The sequence below is a fragment of the Vulpes vulpes genome, chromosome 1 (assembly GCF_048418805.1).
Source record: "Vulpes vulpes isolate BD-2025 chromosome 1, VulVul3, whole genome shotgun sequence".
NCBI classification, from domain to species: domain Eukaryota; kingdom Metazoa; phylum Chordata; class Mammalia; order Carnivora; family Canidae; genus Vulpes; species Vulpes vulpes.
The window spans coordinates 110,181,928-110,192,779 of record NC_132780.1 but is presented as its reverse complement, the minus strand read 5'-3'; positions in this window follow the sequence as shown (position 1 = coordinate 110,192,779).

The window sequence follows — 10,852 nt, the reverse complement described above, 5'->3', positions numbered from 1 at the left end:
AAAATTAAAAAAAAATTAGTGTGCAATGTGGAGTTTAAATCCGTATCAATATACTTTTCACATTCTGGTATCTTAAAACCCATTGGCCTATTGAATGAACCTTTCACCCAGGCATGATTTGTAACATCATGCACTGGTCCACTGAATTATGCAGATCTTTCAAATGTGGACTGGTTTTTATCATACAATATCAAAAACTGTCCTATTCATTACTTTAATCACTGATTTTATCAGGAAAGATTTTTACATACAAGTTCTCTAAAATTCCAATTTTTGCTCGAAACTTCAAACTTTATCATTGGCAAGAAATAACTGATAGCTGTTTCCCTTGAAGTGACAGGCTTGCTTTGTTTATTTCTGAGAAAATATTTGCCAAATACTCAAGTCTGAATGCCCATAGTCTGTCAGTTGTTCTTTTTTTCTTTCTTTCTTTTTTAAGATTTTATTTATTTATTTGACAGAGAGAGAGAAAGAGAGCGAGAGCTTAGCAGAGGGAGTGGCAGAGGGAGAAGGAGAAGCAGGCTCCCCTCTGACCAGGACCCCAAGATCATGACCTGAGCAGGAGGCAGACGCCTAACCTGCTGAGCCACCCAGGCGCCCCATGTCAGTTGTTCTTTCAAAACAAAGGCTACTTTATGAAAAAAAGTGACTAGTTCAACTTGAAACTCAATTATACCAAAGCTTTTCCTCAAGACCACCATTGTACTTCTGTGTGCAGCGGAAACACTTTATGGATCCCTCCCATTTAGTCTCAGAGAATATTACGAAGTCATGGCCTAAAGGGTCAACATTGAATACAATTAATAATTTTCACTGCTTTATCAAAGGCATTCATTAGTGGAAATGACTCTTTTTCTTGGCCTCCCCTCACCCCCCCCCCTCCTCTCCTCCTTCCTTCCCGTCTGGGTCCCTGTCCTTAACCTCTCTTTCCTCCCTCTTTGCTGCAGGTGTGTGGTGGTGAAGAATACAGAGACTCCTTTGATGCTACTGCCTTGCTTTGTACTGAGGCTACCACAGTTTTCCCCACCACTAGTGGTAACATCAACACAGTGAAAAAGGCAAATAATATCTTAACATCGTCAAGAAAATAGGTTTATCTTTATGGAACGCCTGAAATGACCACAGGGCCCCCCAGGGATCTGCAGACCCTACTTTGAGAACCACTGCTCTAGAGCAGTTGGTTTTTGAATCCCTCACTTTTGACTGTGCTGCCTTGTGTTGTTAGTTGTCTTCTGTCTACAAATCTAATCTCCTGATTAGGACCTCTCTCATTGATGTAGCTGTGTCCTGACCGCTGTCGAAATGCCTGGCACTCAGTACAATGAAAGTTTATTGATGTTTGATTGACACACTGGCAATAGTGGTTCATGCACGCACTTGTGTTATCGCAGACCACATCCTAGTTGGTTTTGATTTTTACTTATGATACGAAGTGAGGATGATGATTTTGAGGGGGATACACTTATTCAGAGGAAGGAAAGGAGCATTTGTCAGGATATGTTATAGTTTTTTCACAGAAAATTTCACTGGCAGCCACGTTCATGTGCTCGCCTGTGTTAGCAAGTACTGCCAGTACTCAGGGCATGACTTCACATAACCAGTGGGTGAGAATTCAAGTCCAGTCGGTGATGCATTTAAAATATCGCAATCCCTAGCACCACCAGAGGAATGGCTTCTAACAGTAAAGGGCTTGTCCAATTTGTTGGACAAGCTGAAAAGCACAGCTGAGCTTTGGACAGTTCATTAGTTCCACTCCTTTGGGTCATGCTAGACTTTTTAAATATGTGAGGAAGTTCTGTTGCCTGGGCGGTCACAAATCCATCTTCTATAAATAGCACAATGCCTGTATTTTGCACTCTTCACACCCTTACTCTTTACTGTTAGAAATCGTATGGGGCAGAATCACCCCTAAAGCCAGCAAGGGGAAGTGAAATTGTGCAGACAATTTATTGCTGGGAGCAATACCTCATTTTTCAGTCTGGGATACTACTTCTTTTTTCGTAGATGTACTTGCTGAAAATAACTTACCACCCGTGTGATACAGTGGTAATAAAGACAGGCCCAGAAAGTAGGTAAGGATCCACAATATACATTCTTTCAGCAGGATTAAGATTTAGATTTGAGGGGCACCTGGGTAGCTCAATGGCTAAGCATCTGCCTTTGGCTCAGGTCGTGATCCTGGGGTCCTGGGATCAAGTCCCACATCAGGCTTTTTGCAGGGAATCTGCTTCTCCCTTTACCTGTTTCTCTGCTTCTCTCTCAGTCTCTCATGAATAAATAAATACAATCTCAAGAAAAAAAAAAAGATTTAGATTTGAACCTGCTGAGTAGTAGGTGTGTTCACTGCTGTTCCCCATAAGGTAACCCATCCAATGTCAATATTTCACTAGTAATCCTTTTTGGGAGGGGAGAGGTCTGTTAAAGAGCCCCTGCCACACATAAAATGTGGCTAGTGCAACCAAGGAACTTGATTTTTAATCTTATTTAATTATAATTTACTTACATTTAAATTTGAAAACAAATTCTCAATTCAGTTATAGGAAGATTTAATTATGTTTGGAAAAACCTGGGTATGTTGACCTACTTTTTCAATGGCAAATTTTATGAAATCTAAATGCCAATTGAGTATTTCCAATGAAAATTTAATGACTAAATAGGGATGTATTGCAAATGTAAAATCCATATCAGATTTCAGTGACTGCATATGAAAAAAAGGTAAAATATTTCAATGAATTTTTATACTAATTACATGTTAAAATGATAATTTTTTGCTATATTGGGTTAAATATATTATATTTATATATTTATATATATATTTATATATATATTAAGAAATCCATATGCCCAAGTGGATCTTGAACTCATGATCCCGAGATCAAGTCCTATGCTCCACTGACTAAGCTAGTTAGGCGCCCCTATTTTAGACATTTCCTTTTACTATTTTTGTTGTTGTTGCAGCTGGCAGATAATTTAAACTTATATATATGCCTCTTATATTTCTATTGGACAGGACTCTCCCGGGTCACTTTTTTTCTACCTATGTAAATAACAAGGCAAATGAAAAATTATTGTGTCTTAATTTCATCGTCATTGTGTGAGATATAGATTTGCTCAAAAAAATTGATATCCAAAAATTTATTTTGCTCTTGATCAGAATACTTCTTTAAAAGTTTCTACTAAGTATTGTTTAAAATTCTGTATTATTCATTACCAGATCTACTTTGCGTCCAATTTGCATTTTGGGAATCTTTTTTTTTTTAACTTTATTTTTTAGAGCAATTTTCACAATCAAATTGAGCAGAGTTCCCATATACTTCTTGTCCCATACATGCATAGCCTTTCCCACTGTTTGCACCAAAGTGGCACATTTATCATTTATTATAATCATTGAACCTACTTTGACACATCTTATTACCCAAAGTCCACAGTTTGCCATAGGGTTCATTGTTTGGTGTGATGTATTCTATAGGAGTATACAAGGAATCATTTTTAAAAATATATGTTACATATGATACTTATATATGGTACATATATGTTACATACTGCTTTTCCATTATTATATTTCATTTAAAAATGGAATTGAAATAAGGGTTTTTAGTAGTTTAAAAACAACTCTTTTCCTGATTAAAACATCCTATTATTGAAGGAAATTTAAAAATATAAAAAAGTATTTTAAAAAATATTTAAAAACAATACTTTTCAAAAAATTTTTTTTAAAGATTTCGTTTATTTATTCATGAGAGACACACACACACACACACACACAGAGGGAGAGACACAGGCAGAGGGAGAAGCAGGTTTCATGCAGGAAGCCCAATGTGGGACTCGATCCCAGGACTCCAGGATCATGCCCTGAGCCGAAGGCAGACGCTCAACCGCTGAGCCACTCAAGTGTCCCAATACTTTTCAAATTAAAAAAAAAATGAAAATATAAAAAGTATTGTATGGTTAGCCCGAGTGGCTCAGCAGTTTAGTGCTGCCTTCAGCCCAGGGTGTGGTCCTGGAGACCTGGGATCGAGTCCCATGTCTGGCTCCTCTGCCTGTGTCTCTGCCTCTCTCTCTCTCATGAATAAATAAATAAAACCTTTAAAAATATTTTTAAAAAAGTATTGTTTAAAAAAGTATTATTTTATATTTTTTAAAATAAAAAAAATAATTTAAAAAATAAGAAAAGAAGGGATACCTGGGTGGCTCAGTCTGTTAAGCATCTGCCTTTAGCTCAAGTCTTGATCCCAGGGTTCTGGGTGGGTTGAGCATCCTGGGCACCCTGATCAGCAAGGAGTCTGCTTATCCATCTCCCCTCCCCCACTTGTGCTTTATTTCTCTCTCTCTCAAATTAAAAAAAAAAATCTTAAAAAAATAAATAAAAAAAGAAAATAAATTAATCATGGTTTTCAAACTCAGAAAAAAATCACTTCACAATTGTCACTTCACAGTTGTCAGTTTCTTCTCTTTGCACGTATAAGTATACATTATGATTATTCTGTAACATAGTTTAATAACTCTCTTTAATCACTTTATAAATATTTCAGCATTTTCTAATATATTTTTGAAACTAAAATAACTGAATATTATCTCATTAAGTATGTCCCATTATTTATCAATCCACACTGTGATTATTCTTATATGTAAATTTCTTTTTTAAATTTTTTTTATTTTTAATTTGTTTAAAGATTTATATATTTATTTATTTATTTATTTATTCATGAGAGACACAGAGAGAGAGGCAGAGGGAGAAGCAAGCTCCATGCAGGGAGCCTGATGCAGGACTCTGATCCCGGGTCTCCAGGATCACACCCTGGGCTGAATGCAGCGCTAAGCTGCTGAGCCACCCAGGCTGCCCATCGTTTTTTTGTTTTTTATTTTTTTTATTTTTTATTTTTTTTAAGATTTTATTTATTTATTCAGAGAGGCAGAGACATAGGGAGAGGGAGAAGCAGACTCCCTGCAGGGAGCCAGGACCCCAGGATCAGGCTCTGAGCTACCCAGGCATCCCACATGTAAATTTCTTTTACATCTTTTTTTATTTGCCTTGGATATATAAGACTGTGTCCTAAGGAATTGCTGAGTGAAACGTTAAAACCATTAAAGCTTTGAATATACATTGTCAAATTATCATCCAAAAAGGTCATATATGAGAGTGCCAGTTTTTGCAACATCCTTTCCAAAACTATTATAATTTAAAAAATACTCATCAATTTGAGAGACAAAGATTTGCTGTTTTATTACTTTTTTATAATTTATTTATTTATTTTTTTAAAAATGTAAGTTCAGTGCCTAACATGGGGCTTGAACTCATGACCCAGAGACCAGGAGTTACATGCATGCTCTACTGAAGGAGCCAGCCAGATACTCCCACAACTTGCTATTTTAATTTGCATTTTTGAATACTAATAATATTGAACATTAAAAAATATATACCAAACAAAAATGTTTCTTTGGGGGGGAACTGCTGGCTGCGTCAGTAAAGTATGCAACTCTTGATCTACAGATTGTGAGTTTGAGCCCTATATTGGGTATCAGGATTACTTTAAAAAAATAAATAAAAATTAAAATTATGAAAAAAAGGAATTTTTTTTGAATGGTCTATTCATGACTTCTGCTTGTTTTTTTGCTGTGGAGGTATTGAACTTTTTTAAATTATTTGTCCTTATGTTCTTATCAAATACAAGGATATTAAACCATTACCTGCCATTAATGCTAAAAATTGTTTTTCCATGTTTACTATTTGATGTTTAATTATATTTATAGTAGATGTGCTTTTTCTCTTTGTTGTTTCTTCCTTATTTACATTATAATCTGATAAATATTTGCTTGTATTTTTAAATAGATCTTTATTTAAAGAATAGTTCATTCTATTTTATTTGGGATTTATTTTGGTGTACAGTAGAAGTTCTATTTTTTTTTTCAAATAGTTAACCAATTATTCTACCATCATTTATTAAATAAACAATCTTCCCTAGTTTTTAAAAACGATAGCTTTTACACATGCTAAATTCTTATCTGTATTATACTATGGTTGTTTCTCTCCCATTCATCTGTTCTTTTTTTCACATCAAGATCTTAATGTAAACAATTTGTAAATTAATCTGGGGAACTGACATCTCTGTAATTCTCAAATTAGAGGCTAAAAATAAGAGAAGGTTTAATGTAGTATCCTTTCTTTCTTTTTTTTTTTTTTAAAGATTTTATTTATTTATTGCTGTGAGACAGAGAGAGAGAGAAAGGCAGAGACACAGGCAGAGGGAGAAGCAAGCCCCACGCAGGGAGCCTGATGTGGGACTTGATCCTGGGACTCAATCCTGGGACTCCAGGATCATGCCCTGAGCCCAAGGGGGACACTCAACCACTGAACCACCCAGGGATCCCCATATGTGTCCTTTCCAATTGTACTATGCAATTAGTGTTTTGTAGAATACTTGTGATATTTCACAGTAATTGCACTTAAAAAAAAACCTAATAGCTATGTTTTTGAGAAGTACTTGTTATTGTCTAATATTAGGGAATGGATTTTGAGTAAAGAGAAAGAGAGAGAGCACTCTATACATTCCTTATAGGATATAAAGGAAATTGACAACTTGCAATGGATATTCTGAATAAAGAAAAACTAATGAAAGAGGGAAGATGAGAAAAAAACAAGGGAAAGAATAAGTAAAAGGAAAAGAAAAAAAAAGAATAAGAGCAGATTATGAAAAAGAAAGCTGAATTTGTAAAAGAGAAAAAAGCAGAGGGAGAGAGTAAATGTTTGCTGTAGGCTGAAATTTTTTATTTATTTTAAGTAGGTCCAATGCGGGACTTGAACCCATGACCCTGAGATCAAGACCTGAGCTCAGATCACGAGTCAGATGCTTAACTGACTGAGCCACACAGGCCCTCCTAAACCAAAATAATTTAAACCCAGAAAGCTGGCACAGAGTGACTTTTAATTTTTATGTTAACCCTAAAGTGAAAAGGAACTAAAATATAAAGAGGGTGGGCAGCCCTGGTGTCTCAGTGGTTTAGCACTGCCTCCAGCCCAGGCCCTGATCCTAGAGCTCCAGAATCAAGTCCCACATCAGGCTCCCTGCATGGACCTGCTTCTCTCTCTCTCTCTCATGAATAAATAAATAAATAAATAAATAAATAAATAAATAAATAAAATCTTTTTAAAAAATAAAATAAAATATACAGGGGGAAAAGACTTCTGTTTTAGAAGTTCCAATTTAATACATTTAAAGAAATAGTTTTTTTTTGTAAAATGTATAAATTGTTTTTGGAATTATTTTTAAAACTATGTGCCTGGATTTCTGTATGTCTCTCATTATTTGAGCACAGAAAACATTCTGGAGCTTGTTCATCATGCTTTATAATTTAATACCTGAAAATCCCTGGTCTTACTGAGGTAGTTTTTATTTGATAAGAGTGAATTATATTCATTTTTCTGGGCAGCTTTTCATTGTAATATCTAGTTGTTTGCAGTAAAACCTAATAGGGTAAAAAATATTATACATAAAGAAATTACTAATATTTTAGATATGTAGAAAAAATAATAGGATACTTTAAGGCTGTATTTAAAGAAAGGTCAGTGCAGAGCCTGTTTTTAGGTGTCCCCACGGAGAATGCGATGGCAGATTCCCACATTTCTTCCTGAAGGTGGCAGTATTTCAGTGACTAAAACAGTGACAACAAGCCCTCTCAGAGATCATTGAAGGTGTCATTTTGTGACAGGAAAGTCCCTCCAGCAAGACTTTTGTTTCTTAGTTTGATTCATTTGCCTGTAAGGACACATGCTGCCTGTCGGCTGACCAATCTCCCTAGGACAAGGACTCTGGAGGAGTAAGATAGCACTCAGATGTTTAAGTTGCTCAGATGTTGGGGAAAACAAATGTTGTTGGCATTGGAGAGAGAAAAAGAAATGTGTTATTAAATTTAGAATATAGTGCAAAGTAGAAAATGTAAAGAGACAAGAAGCAGAATGATGTGTTCTGTGATTGTCGGGTACCATCTTTACTGCATAAGTGGCTGTTTAATCCATCTTGTTATTTTTCTTAAGAGACAAGCAAAATTTTCCAAGTGTTTGGTAGATACAGTGACTATATAAACACAACTTTATTTTTGTCAGTAATTAACACATTGCCAAAAAAAGTAAGAACATTAACAAGTTTTAGAACAAATATATTAACAATCAAAAGAAAATTAATTTTATGGACAACAGACACATGAAAAGATGCTCAACATCCCTAATCATCAGGGAAATGCAAATCAAAACACCTCACACCAGTCAGAATGGCTAATACCAAAAGACAAGAGATTGCAAGTCCTGGAGAGGATGTGGAGTAAAGAGAACTCTCTGGCATTGTTCAAGGGAATGTAAATTGGTGCAACCACTGTGGAAAACAGTATGGAGGTACCTCAAAAAATTTAAAAAAATTAAAAATAGAAATAGCATACGATTCCATTCCATTGTTGGCTATTTACCACCCCCAAAAAATAACCTTCACTAATTTGAAAAGAGATGTGCACCCCTCTTGATGGGATGAGCACTGGGTGATATGCCAAATGTTGGCAAATTGAATTCCAATAAAAAAAATTAAAAAAAGATATGTGCACCCCTATGTTTATTGCAACATCATTTACAATAGCCAAGATATGGAAGAGAACTTTGATAGATGAATGGATAGAGAGGTGGTATATGTATGCAATGGAATATTACTCAGCCATAAAAACGAATGGGATCTTGCCATTTGTCACAATATGGATAGACCTAGAGGGTATTATGCTAAGTGAAATCCAGAGTATCTGGATTATAGTTCTTACAAAGGAAATCTAAACTGTAAAGCCACAGGGGATGCTGGGAATTGTAGTTTTCTAAAAAATTGCATCAAGAATGGCAAATGGAAACTGATTCTTGTAGTTGTAGCAGCATATTTTATTGAATTTACGTATCTAAAAATTCTCTTGAAAATAAGGAATTTCTCTTTTAGACTCTTCATCAATTCAGTGTCAAAATATACCTCAGTACAATTTTAAGTACTTTTATGTTTAATTAAACCAGTTTTAACTTTCCTCCCCTTTCTGCCTCACTATAGAAATTGGGGCAATTTATGTCAGACATTCCATTTATGATTATAGTTTAACAGTGTTTTTGCTATTTTTTTCAAGATCTCAATCTGCATTTATAGACATCTTAGGCATATTTTCTCATACATGCCAATATCTGGTGGGTTAATACTCTTTTCTTGAATCATAGATATTTACTAGATGCTAACTTTTCTATTCTATGTAATCAATATCTACTAGATTGATGCACACTTTTTTCAGCAGAAATTACCTTATTTAATTATTCACCTTTTTTAAACAGCAGCTTTAAATTCACAGCAAAATTAAGCAGAAAGTACAGAGTTTCCATATTAACCCCACCCTTGCTCATGCCCAGCCTCTGCCGCTATCCACATTAATGCATCAGGGGAGCACATTTGTTACAATCGATAAAACTATATTAATACACCATTATTACCCGCAGCCTATTGTTTATGTTAGGATTCTCTCTTGGTACTGAACATTTTATGGGTTTTGACAAATGTATGATCCTCCTGCCTGTTCCTTGTGTCATTGCCGCCATTCATTTCACTTATACATAAGCATATATATGTCTATACATAAAGACACACACATAAATAAGTAGACAGAATCAAATACATCGTGGCTATTATTATTTTGAACCAATTGTTATTGGTTAGATCAATTTAGGATAAGGGAAATAAAATTTTTCATGTTACCTTCATTTATTCATTCTCTGATGTTCTTCCTTTCTATATGTAGATCCATGTTTCTGACCTATATCATTTTCCTTCTTTCAGAAAAACTTCCTTTAAGGTTTCTTGCAAGGCAGGTCTACTGGCAACAAATCCCCTTAATTTTTGTTTGTCTGAGAAAGTCTGTATTTCTCTTTTGCTATTGAAGGATAATTTTACAGGGTAGAAAGGTCTACGTTGGTGATTTTTTTTCCTCTCAACACTTGAAATATTTCACTCTACTCTTCTCATCTGCCTGGTTTCTGAGGCAAGTAGGGTATAATTTTTATCTTTGCTTCTCTATAAGTAAGGTATCTGGTTTCCCCTGGTTTTACCCCTCTGGTTTCTTCCAAGATTTTATTTTGGATTTCCTGTAGTTTGGAAATGATATACCTAGGTATGGTTTTTGGTATTTATCATGCTTGATGTTCTCTAAGATCCCTGGATTTTTTTTTCTTTTTTTGTATTTCATATTTTTTTCTATATATGTATTACACATTATATATGTACAAAATTGTTATGTTGTCTATTTGTATTCTGTAATACATACATATATTTCCCACAATAAATCTCAGAATATTAATCAATGCATTTTCAGAAGTACCTTACAATTATAAATTGATAGAACACTCATAACTACCCACCATTAGATACTATTATATCCATTCTACAGACAATTGTAGTCTGATCTCAGCATTGGTTTGGGGGAAATTCTCAGTCATTGGTGTTTCACTTTCTTTCTTCTTCATCTGGTATTTCTATTTACATGTATGTTACAACTTTCGTAGTCATCCCACAGTTCTTGGGTGTTCTGTTCTATTTTTTTCTGTCTTTTTCTCTGCTTCTCCTTCTATTGTCATCTCCTCAGGCTTAGGGGTTCTTTTCTTAACCATGTCCAATTTCTTATGAGCCCATCAAAGATCTTTTTCATTTCTGTTATCCTGTTTTTGAACTCTAGCATTTTTTATTCTTTCTTAAAATTTCTACCTCTCTGCTTACATTATCCATCTGTCCTTGCATGTCATCTACTTTTTCCATTACAGCCATAGCATATTAGTCACTGTTGTTTGAAATTTCTA